This window comes from Callorhinus ursinus, unplaced genomic scaffold (genome assembly GCF_003265705.2).
Source record: "Callorhinus ursinus isolate GAN/ISIS: 27379988/994484 unplaced genomic scaffold, GSC_fseal_2.0 scaffold28, whole genome shotgun sequence".
NCBI lineage: Eukaryota > Metazoa > Chordata > Mammalia > Carnivora > Otariidae > Callorhinus > Callorhinus ursinus.
The window spans coordinates 19,957,538-19,969,898 of record NW_027397090.1 but is presented as its reverse complement, the minus strand read 5'-3'; the positions used below and the strand labels follow the sequence as shown (position 1 = coordinate 19,969,898).

General features: G+C 38.9%; 1 pseudogene; it reads left to right on the top strand.

The window, feature by feature from the left end:
* Nucleotides 1–1,335: 1,335 nt before the first annotated feature.
* LOC141370219 (ribosomal protein uL24-like pseudogene) lies at nt 1,336–4,962 on the top strand (annotated as a pseudogene).
* The last annotated feature ends 7,399 nt before the right edge of the window (nt 4,963–12,361 follow it).

The following is a 12,361-nucleotide window of genomic DNA, read 5'->3' as shown; positions in this document are numbered from 1 at the left end:
TTGGAGACTTGAAATGGGGTCGTGTACCTGAGATATACTCAGTCACAGGCTGAGTTAGCACAGAGTGCAGACAGAGACCAGGGAGACAGGAGTGATCTTTTTCCTGAGGGTGCACTAAGGAGTGGGGCCCCGAGCTTTTGGTTCCAGGGCTGGAGATTGGGAGGTCGCCATTTTCATTCTCATCCTCTAAAGCGGAGTGGAAAGCCTTCAGAGAACAAAAGCCATATAGAGCAATCTGGAACAGATTACTTAGCCTGGCCCCCTGGCAAGGGCGGTGCAATTCTGCCCAGGAAAAACACAAGAAAATCAACGCAACAGGCCCCTCCCCCAGATCAGCAAGAACATCCAGCTAAAACCAAGTTTACCGATCACTGAGAACTGCAAAACTTCAGCACTAGAGAAATATAGCATATAGAACTCATGGTTTTTCCCCATGATTCTTTTTTTTTCCCCAAGATTTTATTCATTTGACAAGAGACACAGAGCACAAATAAGAGGAGTGTCAGGCAGAGAGAGAGGGAGAAGCAGGCTCCCCACTGAACAGGGAGCAAGATGCAGGGCTCAATCCCAGGACTCCAGGGATCATGACCTGAGCCAAAGACAGACACATAATCAACTTATCACCAAGACGCCCCAATAGTTCTTTAATCTTTCAATTTTAATTTTCTCTTTCCTTTTTCAACCAACTTATTTTATCAACTTTTTAAAAAATCTTTAATTTTCATTGTTACAGTTACATTCTATCCTTTCATTGTATATGATTTATATTGTGTGTGTATATATATGTGTGTTTCTAGTGTATGGCTCTGTTTTCTTCACCTGTCTGATCATAGTCTCCTTTTATCTTTTCCTTTTTGTTTTGTTAAAGTCTTTGTTAATTTTCATCTTTACAGTTACAATCTATCCTTTCAATGTATTTAATTTTATTTTTGTATATATGTATATATGTGTATATATATATATATATATATATATATATATATATTTAAGTTTTTCTTTCTTTACAATTTTGAGATACAGTATCTTCTAATAAACTGACCAAAATACACTCAGGACATAATGTATTGCCCTGTTCTGTTCACCTGTTTATATTCCTTCTTTTTTCTCTTAATTTTCATTTTTGCAGTTACATTCTATTCTTTTATTGTATTTAAATTTTTGTACATATATGTTTTCCTTTACAATTTTGGGATCTAGTTTTCTAACAAATGGACCAAAATACACAGAGGATCCAGTGTATTGCTCTATTCTGTTCACCTGTCTGATTTTATATATATATATATTTTTGGGGGGGGAGGGGTTTCGGGTCTCTTCTGATTTGTTTCTTGTATATTTCTCTGGGGTCATTGTTGCCATTTTAGTATTTTGTTCTCTCCTTCACTGAGTCTTTGGACAGAATGACAAGACAGAAAAACTCACCTCAAAAAAGAGAATAAGAGGCAGTACTGACTGCCAGGGACATAACCAGTATGGATATAAGATGTTGGAACTACAGTTCAGAATAACAATTATGAATATACTAGCTGGGCTTGAAAAAACGATAAACATAAAGGCATCCTGTGTTCACAGATTGATGTAACATTCGTAATATGTCAGTATTGCCTACTAAATGCAATCTCTTTCAACACTGTACAGATTAAATGCAATCTCTTTCAACATTCCAATTTTTTCAGAAAGAGAAAAATCCACCCAAAAATTCATATGGCATTTAATAGACTTAAACTGTCAAAACCAAATGACCTTGAAAAGAAACAAAGTTTGAGGTTTCAAACTTTTTTATTTCAAACTTACTACAAAACTGTAGTGGTTAAAATATCATAGTACTGGCATAAACACAGGCATATAGACAATGAAATAGAATAGAAACCCAGAAATAAATCCTTACATATACCACCAAATTTTTTTAAAGTTTTAATTTAAATTCCAGTTACTTCAGTGTAATATTAGTTTCAGGTGTAGAATTTAGCAGTTGGACACTTACATGCAACTACTACTACTTAACCAAAGACTACAAAAATACAAATTCAAAGGGATCATGCCCCCTGATGTTTACTGCAGCATTCTCAACAACAGCCAAATTATGGAAAAAGCCCAAATGTCCCTCGACTGATGAATGGATATAGAAGATGTTGGTATATATTTATACACACACACACATACACAGGAATATTAGACATAAAAAATAAGGAAATCTTGCCATTTGTTGTGACATGGATGGAGCTAGAGAGTATTATACTAACCAAATGACTTTTAACAAGAGTGCCAAGACCATACAATCAGGAATTGTATGAATATCAGAGTCAAAAGAATGAAGTTGGACGGTTACCTTATACCACATAAAAATTAACTCAAAATGGATCAAAGAACTTAAATGTGAGAACTGTAACTATAAAACTCTTAGAAGAAAATGTTGGGGAAAAAACTTCATGATGTGGGACTTATCAATCACTTCTTGGATATAACACAAAAGTGGAAACAATAAAAGAAATAGATAAACTGCATCAATCAGAATTAAAAACTTCATCAAAGAATACAATAAGCACAGTGAAAAGGAAACCTGCTGAATGGGAGAAAATGTTTGCAAGTCAAATATCTGATAAAGACTTAATAACAGTATATATAAAGAACGGCTACGTCTCAACAACATGAAAAAAACCTTTAAAATTTGAGCTAACGATTTCAACAAACTTTCTCCAAAAAAGATACATATATGATCAATAAGCACCTGAGAAGATGCTCAACATCAGTAGTTACTGGAGGAATGCAAATCAAAGCTACAAAATACCTCATACCCACTAGATGGCTACCATAAAAAAAAAAAAATAACAAGCAAATACCAAGTATTGGCAAAGACAGAGAAACTGAAAAACCTGTGCACTGTTGGTGGGAATGTAAAATGGGGCACACACTATGAAAAATAGTGTGGTGGTTCCTCAAAAAATTAAAAATAGAATTTCCATATTATCCCTTAATTCTACTTCCCATTATATACCCAAAATAATTGAAATTAGAGACATGAAGAATCATTTTTTCACTCATGTTCATAGCAGAGTTATTTGCTATAGCCAAAAGGTGAAAGAAACCCAAGTGTCCACTGATGGATGAATTGATAAATAAAATATGGTATATACATGCGAGTTAATATTCTTCTTTTTAAAAAGGGGAATTCTGGCACATGCTACAACATGGATTAACCTCAAGGCATTATGCTAAGTAAAGTAAGTCAGTTGCAAAAGGACATATACAAATATGATTCCACTCAATATAAAGTACATTGAGTAATTAAATTCATAGATACAAAAAATAGAATGGTGTGTGCTGGGGCTTTGGGGGTGGGGGAAATGTGGAATTATTGTTCAATAATTACAGATTTTCAGTTTTGCAAGAAAAAAGTTCTGTGGATGATAGTGGTAACAGTAGCACAGCAATGTAAATATACTTAATGCCACTGACTTGTGCTTTTAAAAATGGTTAAAATTGTATATTTTATGTGTATTTTACCAGAATTTTTTAAGGGAAACTGAGACATATTCACATAAAGAAAAACTAAAGAAGTTCATCACTAGTAGGTCTGCTCAACAAGAAATGTTATAAAAGATAAAAAGAAGTGGCAATCCTTTAGCTAGATGGACCAAGAAAAAGAGACAAGGCTCAAATTAATAAGTTCAGAAATGAATATGGAGACATTGCCACTTACCTTCCAGAAAGAAAAAGGATTTTAGGAGAATCCTATGAACCGTTTTATGCCAACAAATTGTATAACTTAGATGACATCAATAACTTCCTAGAAAAAGAATACCAAAACTGACCCAAAGAAATAGAAAATCTAAACAGACCTATATCAAGTGAAGGGATGCAATCTGTAATCAAAAACCCCCAACAAAGAAAAGCTCAGAACTAAAGGGCTTTACTAATGAATTCTACCAAACATTTATGGAATTATCACCAATCCTCAAACTCTTCCAAAAAATCAAAGAAGAGGGAACATTCCATGATGTCAATATTACACTGGCATCAAAGCCACATAAAGATATCACAGGAAACATAGATATTATTTCCCTATTTCTCACACACAGATGCAAATATCCTCAAAAAGATACTTGCTAACCAAATCTAGCAGCATATTAAGAGGATTATCCATCATGATGAATTGAGATTTATCACAGGAATGGAAAGATGTTTCAAGATATGAAAATTAATCAGTATAACATATGACATTAATAGAATGAAGGAAAAAATAAACATGGCTTTTCCATGTCTTTTGTGGCTAATTGCTGAAGTGCCAGCTGGCACAGCCAAAATGAATTCCAATCCTTTTCTGACTTCTGACCAGAGCAAGCACCGTAACAGGCATCTCAATGCAAGACTATGTCTTCCCCTCTTCCAAAGAGCTGAGACAAAGTACGACATTTGATCCATGCCCATCTGAAAGGATGATAAAGTACAGATTGCGTGAGGACACTACAAAGGTCAGCAAACTGGCAAAGTAGTCCAAGTTTACAGGAAGAAATACATCAGCTACGTTGAACAAGTACAGTGAGAGAAGGCCAATGGCACAACCATCCATGTGGGCATTCACCCTCACAAGGTGGTTACCACTAGATTAAAACTAGACAAAGACCACAAAAAGATCCTTGAAGGTAAAGCCAAATCTCGCCATGTAGAAAAGGAAAAGGGCAAATATAAGGAAGAAATAATTGAGAGGATGCAGAAATAAAGTAATCATATATATGACTTTAAATAAAAACTGTTAAAAATGAAAAATAAAGACATGATTGTCTGTTGATACAAAAAATTTAATGAAATCTATCATTCTTTTATATATATAAAATATACACATACATATATGTAAAACACAGACACACATATAGGAAAAAGATAATCTAAGTAGGAACTGAAGGTCAGGTCCTAAATAAGATAAAGAGTACAAAAGGGGCGCCTCGGTGGCTCAGTCGTTAAGTGTCTGCCTTCAGCTCAGGTCATAATCCCAGGGTCCTGGGATTGAGCCCCGCATCGGGCTCCCTGCTCAGCGGGAAGCCTGCTTCTCTCTCTCTCCCACTCCCCCTGCTTGTGCTCTCTCTCTCACTGTGTCTCTTTCTGTCAAATAAATAAATAAAATCTTTAAAAAAATAAAAAGAGTACAAAAAACCCACAGCTAACATTATATTCAGTGGTGAAAGGATGGATGGATGCTTGCTTTTGCCTCTCCTATTCAGCATTGTACTGGGAGTTCTAGCCAGAGTAGGCAAGAAAAAGACATAAAACACATCCAAATTGGAAATGAAGAAGTACAGTTCTCTGTTTGCAGGTGACATGATCCTATATATAGAAAAGCCTAAAGAACTCACAAAACACTATCTGAGCTAATTAACAATTTCAGCAAAGTTGCAAGATATTAGATCAGCGCAAAAATCAGTTGTTTCCTATAACCTAGCAGTGACCAATCAGAAAATAAAATTTAGAAAAATCATCTACTTACAACAGCATCTAAAAGAATATAATGGAATATTACTGAACCATCAGAAAAGATGAATACCTACCATTTGCATCAACATGGATGGAACTGGAGGGGATTATGCTAAGTGAAATAAGTCAAGCAGAGAAAGACAATTATCATATGGTTTTACTCAGATGTGGAACAAAAGGAATAGGGCAGAGGACCACAGGGGAAGGGAGGGAAAAGTGAATGGGAAGAAATCAGAGAGGGAGACAAACCATGAGAGACTCTGGACTCGGGTAAATAAACTGAGGGTTACAGAAGGGAGAGGGGTGAAGGGATGGGGTAACCCGCGTGACGGGTATTAAGAAGGGCATGTGATGAGCACTGGGTGTTATACACAACTAATGAATCACTGAACACTATATCAAAAACTAATGTACTATATGTTGGCTAACTGAACATAATAAAAAAAACAAAAGAATAAAATACTTAGGAATAAATTTAACCAAGGAGATGCCAGACTTGTATACTGTAAACTATAAACCACCAGTAGCTGAATGGATAAGCAAAATATTGAGTATTTATCCAATCATATGTCTTTCAACCATAACAGGAACTAAACAAGGAGGGACAGCAGATGGCAGACTAGGCAGGCACTACCCCATTCTTACACAAAACAATAACTACCCACAAATAAAAACAGATCTGGGAAAGTGCCAGAATAAAATTAAGAAGCTGCAGCAACCTAGCGGAGCACAAAATCCATGGATGTACACAAAGGAAAGTGAAGGAAGCATTCTACCTGTGTCACTCCATCCCCTAGCCCAGCGGTTTGGTGCCCAGTGTGATCTGCAACCCCCCTCTACAGGCCAAAGGACAGCAGGAGGACCCCAACAGCCTTCATCACTGAGGACATCAGCAGCCCTTGCCATTCACCACCAGGGTCTAGTGCAGACTTCACTGATGCTGACTCTAACCGACAGAGCTGCCCAGGGTCCATGCCACTGTGCTCCTCTGGAGCAGAAGCCAATGCTGTGAACCCCCTCCCCCATGGCTGTACAACTACCATGCATTCTCATGCCCCAGACCCCGGTGTTACTATCTAACGTTGTCCATGCCTTGGATCCTGGTGCCAAGAGAGATCCCTTAAACTGCGACCTCCTTATGTAGAGGAAAGGGAGAGCAGAACCCCAGCAGCCCTCGCTACTCCCATGGAAATCTTCAGTCTTTGATGATGCTGACTGAGCTAACAAAGCTGCCCATATTCAATACCACTGTGTCCCCTTAGAGCCAGGGTCATTGTTGTGCCACCCTAAAGCTGAAGCTGCCACACCCAACTCAGCCAGAGCGCTCATACCCACCCACATGTGAAAGTCTTTCCCAACCAAAGCCAGTCCACGAAGCCTGGAAGAGTGACTGGTCCTTCAAATGTGTAGACATCAACACAAGGGAACATAAAAAAAAAAAAAAATCAAGGAAATATGATACCACCAAAGGAACAAATTTGAAGTAACCTGAAAGAAAGTAGGTATCTATGAACTGCCTGCAAATACTTTAATTTTAAAAAGAATCTCAGCAAGAAAGGGTCCAAGATAGTGATGTAGGAAGACCCTGAACTCACCTCCTCCATGGACATACCAAATATACACCTATTTATAGAGCAATTCCTTTGGAAAAACTGAGGACTGACTGAACAGCCTGTTCACAACAAAAAACAGAAAGGCCCTATAGAGAATGGCAGCCATGAAAGTGCACACAGTCTACACAGGGGAATACTATACAAGTACATTCCTACAACTTCAGGAGAAGTAGCTGTTCTAATTTATAGAAGCAAAGAAAGCCAAGAACGAGGAGACAGAGGAATATGCTGCAAATGAAAGAAAAGACAAAACCTCAGGAAAATAGCTAAGTGAAATGATGGAGATAAGTAATCTACCTGATAAAAACTCAAAGTAAGGGTGGGTGCCTGGGTGGCTCAGTTGCTTAAGCCTCTGCCTTCGGCTCAGGTCATGGTCCCAGGGTTCTAGGATCAAGCCCTGCATCGCTTCTCCCTCTCCTGCTCCCTGTTTGTGCACGCTCTCTATGTCAAATGGATGAATAAAGTCTTTAAAAAAATTCAAAGTAAAATTCATGAAGATGTTCACCAGACTGGAGCAAATAGTGGATGAATTCAGGGAGAACTTCAACAGGGAGATAGAAAATGTAACTGGGTGATATATGCAACTGATGAATTACTGAACATTACATCTGAAACGATGTACTGTTATGTTGGCTAATTCAATTTAAATTTTAAAAAAAGAACTAATCGTGGTTGAAGAACACAATAACTGAAATGAAAAATACAACAGAGGGAATCAACAGTAGATTACGGGATGCAGAAGTGCAGAGCAGCCACCTGGAAGACAGGGAAAGAGAAGCCCCAGCATAACAGCAAAAAGAAAAAAGAATTTAAAGAAAATGAGGGTAAGTTCATGGATCTCTTGGACAACATTAAGCAAGAAAACATTAAGATTACAGGGATCCCAGAACGAAGAGAGAGAAAGCAGAAAATTATTTGAAGAAAGAATAGCTGAAAACTTCCCTAACTAGGGAAGGAGACAGACATCTAGGTTTAGGATACAAAGAGAGTTCAATTCCAAACAAGATGAACCAAATGATGTCCATGGCACAACACATAATAATATGGCAAAATTAAAGATAAAGAGAGACTTTTAAAAACAGCAAAAGCAAAGCAACTTGTTATGTATAAGGGAAACCCCATAAAGCTATCAGCTGTGTATTCAGCAGAAACACAAAGGAGTACCATGGTACACTCAAAGTGCTGAGAGGGAAAAACATATAACCAAGAATAGCTGGCAAAGTTATCATTCATAATTAAAGAGATCAAAAGTTTCTCAGACAAAAAAAGTTAGAATTCATCGCCATTAAACTGGCCTTACAAGAAATTTTAAGGGGACTTTAAGTGGAAAGAAAATACCACAATTAGAAGAAAATCATGAAAGGAAAAATTTCATTAGTAAAAGCAAACACACAGTAAAGGTAGTAGGCAATCATTTATAAAGCTGGTATGAAGGTTAAAATACAAAAATTCCAAAATCAACTACATCTTAAAAATCACAAAGTAAAAAGATGTAAAATATGACATTATATATATAAAATGAGGAGAAAGTAAAAACGAAGTTATTTTAGAGTATGTTCAAACTTAAATGACCATCAACCTACAATAGACTGTTCTATTCCTTTTTTTTTTTGTTAAGATTTTATTTATTTACTTGAGAGAGAGAGAGAGCACAAGCAGGGGGAATAGCAGAGGGAAAGGGAGAAGCAGACTCCACATGGAGCAGGGAGCCCGATGCGGGGCTCGATCCCAGGACCCTGGGATCATGACCTGAGCTGAAGGCAGACGCTTAACGACTGAGCCACCCAGGCGCTCCTAGATTGCTCTATTCTTAAGATGCTATATATGAACCCCAAAGTAACCACGAACCCAAAACCTAGATACACACAAAAAATAAAAAGCCAAGCATATTACTAAAGAAAGTCAATCACAAGGAAAGAGGGCAAAAGAAGGAACAGAGAAGAGCTACAAAACAACCAGAAAACAGTTAACAAAATGGCAGTAAGTACATACCTATCAATAATTACTTTGAATTGAAATGGTCTAAATGCGGGGGAGGGGGAGAAGATGGCAGAGGAGAAGGGGACTTTGATTCAACAGGTCCCCTGAATTTAGCTGGATATCTACCAGACAATTCTGAACACCCACAACGTCAGCCTGAGATGTAAAATGTAGGAATAATATCTGGATATATATTCCAGATATATATATCCAGAAATACATATCTAGAAGCAGAAAATCCTCGGTTTCGAGGTATGAAGGATGGAGTTGTGATTCTGCGGGCTGATATCGGAAGATAAACAGAAGGCGGAGGGACCTGACATACCTGGCACCTGGAAAGTAATATAACACTGGACTGCAAAAACGTCCTGTGCGGGGCACTGCAATAACTTGCAGAGCAGTACTGGCAGAAGGGGAAGGGCCTGGTAACAGTGCTCACTCAGGATCCAGGAGCTAAGGGGGCACGTAGGAGCAGACCTGGGGCAGACTCTGACCCAGGACGGGGACCGGTCACAGTTTTAGAAGCACAAAGGGCAGAGACAACCGGGGGCCTAAGTCAACCACTGAGAGGGCTGCTGGGGGCATGCACTGCCTGTGGGAGGCTGCGGGTTTTTGGCAGGCACTTACAAAAAGGGAGACTCTGTTCTGGAGGGTTGAGAAAGGAGCACACTGTGGTTTCCCTGCCCTGGGGCGGAGGTCTGGGTGTGGACATTTTCCTTCGCCCTGACCCTCCGAAAAGGTGAAAAGGCAGAAAAGCTGCCAGAGAACAAAAGACCCCAAAACCGGTTTCCACAGAGACCAGACCCCACATAAGGGGCAGGGCAACTCAGCCCAAGTAGGGTGGCCTGAAAAACAGCATAGCAGGCCCCTCCCCCAGAAGACAAGCGGATGACAACCCTAGGGTCCCCATAAAGCCATAAAACCCCAACACCAGGGGAAAATAGTATACTGAGCTCCAGATGTTACCTTACGGCTGGTTTTATTTCTCAGATACAACTTTTTTTTTTTTTAAGATTTTATTTATTTGACAGAGAGACACAGTGAGAGAAGGAACACAAGCAGGGGGAGTGGGAGAGGGAGCAGCAGACTCCCCACTGAGCAGGGAGCTGGACACAGGGCTCGATCCCAGGACCCAGAGATCATGACCTGAGCCGAAGGCAGACGCTTAACTGACTGAGCCAACTAGGTGCCCCCGTTTTTTTTTTTTTTTTATTCTTTCTCATGTTTCTTGTTTTTTCTACCTTTTTCTCATTTCAACCAGATGTTTAATATAACATATTTCATAGCTTTTTAATTTGTACTTTTTCACACCTATGTTTTTTTCCTTTTATTATGTTTCTTGTTTTTTCTTTTTACCTTTTTCTCACTTCATCTAGATGTTTAATATAACTTTTCACAGTACCTTTTTAACTTGAACTTTTTCACACACACACATACACACACATCTATTTTAATAGCTAAAAGCTTCAGTGTAGTCCTTTTTTCCCTATTCAATACTACCTTTATATGTGTACCAGTTTTATTTTCCCTGGAACTCTGGGAAGTAGTGTCCTCTATGAAAGAGAACAAAAGGGCGCCTGGGTGGCTCAGTTGGTTAAGTGACTGCCTTCGGCTCAGGTCATGATCCTGGAGTCCCGGGATCGAGTCCCGCATCGGGCTCCCTGCTCGGCGGGGAGTCTGCTTCTCCCTCGGACCCTCCTCCCTCTCGTGCTCTCTATCTCTCATTCTCTCTCTCTCAAATAAATAAAATCTTTAAAAAAAAAATTTGAAAAAAAAAAGAGAACAAAATACACCCAGGAAGTACTGAAACACCCTACCTTGCCCACACTGAGATTATAGCCCCCTCGCCTCACCCCTTTTTAAAAACTTTTAATTTTAAAAAAAATTTTAATTTCATAAATTTTATTCTCGGGTTTCATTTTGGCTTTTTTTTGGTGGTGGCTTCCGAACACTCGATTTTCCCAGGGTGCATCTTTCCTGGATTGTGGTTGATATTTAGGACTCTGTACACTCCCTCAACACTCCCCTAGGAGGAGGAACCCCCAACAAAGGAAAGAATCAGAGACTGTGGCCTCTGCCACAGAACTAATGGATATGGATATAACCAAGATGGCAGAGACAGACTTCAGAGTAACAATTATCAAGGCAATATCTAGGCTTGAGAAAAATATTAATGACAGTATAGAATCTCTAAGGGCAGAAATGAGATCGAATCAGGCCAAATTAAAAAATGCTATGAATGAAATGCAGTTGAAACTGGATACTCTGACTGCCAGGGTAAACGAGGCAGAAGAACAAATTAGTGAGCTAGAGGAAGATGATAGAAAAGAAGGAAACCAAAGTGGCATGGGAAAACAAATTAAAACCCAAAGAATCAAACTGAGACAGATTAGTGACTCAACAAAACGTTCTAATATCAGAATTACTGGGATCCTTGAAGGGGTGGAGAGAAAGAGAGGTCTAGAAAATATATCTGAGCAAATCATAGCTGAGAACATCCCTAATGTGGGGAAGGAAACAAGCATTCGTGTCCAAGAGGCAGAGAGGACCTCTCCCGAGATCAATGAGAACAGACTAAAACCACAACATATAATAGTACAATCGGCAAATCTTAGATCCAAGGAAACAATCTTGAAAGTGGTGAGGGGGAAGAGATTTCTTACATCGTCCAGAGGGAGGAACATTAAAATAACGTCAGACCTGTCCACAGAGACCTGGCAAGCCAGAAAGGGCTGGCAAGACATATTCAGGGTACTAAATGAGAAGAACATGCAGCCAAGGTTACTTTATCCAGCAAGGCTGTCATTCAGAATGGATGAAGAAACAAGGAGCTTCCAAGACAGGCAGAAACTGAAAGAATACATGACCACCAAGCCAGCCCTGCAGGATGGAGAAACAAGGAGCTTCCAAGACAGGCAGAAACTGAAAGAATACATGACCACCAAGCCAGCCCTGCAAGAAATGATTTGTATTTCTCTGATGGCTAGTGATGTTGAACATTTTTTTCATGTGTCTCTTGGTTTTATGTATGTCTTTGGAGAAATGTCTGTGTCTTCTGCCCATCTCTTGACTGGATTATTTGTTTTATGGGTGTTGAGTTTGATAAGCTCTTTATAGATATTGGATACCAGCCCTTTATCTGATATGTCATCGGCAGATATCTTCTCCCATTCTATGGGTTGCCTCTTAGTTTTATTGACTGTTTCCTTTGCTGTGCAGAAGCTTTTTATCTTGATGAAATCCCAAAAGTTCATTTTTGCCTTTGTTTCTCTTGCCTTTAGAGGCGTGTCTAGCAAGAATTT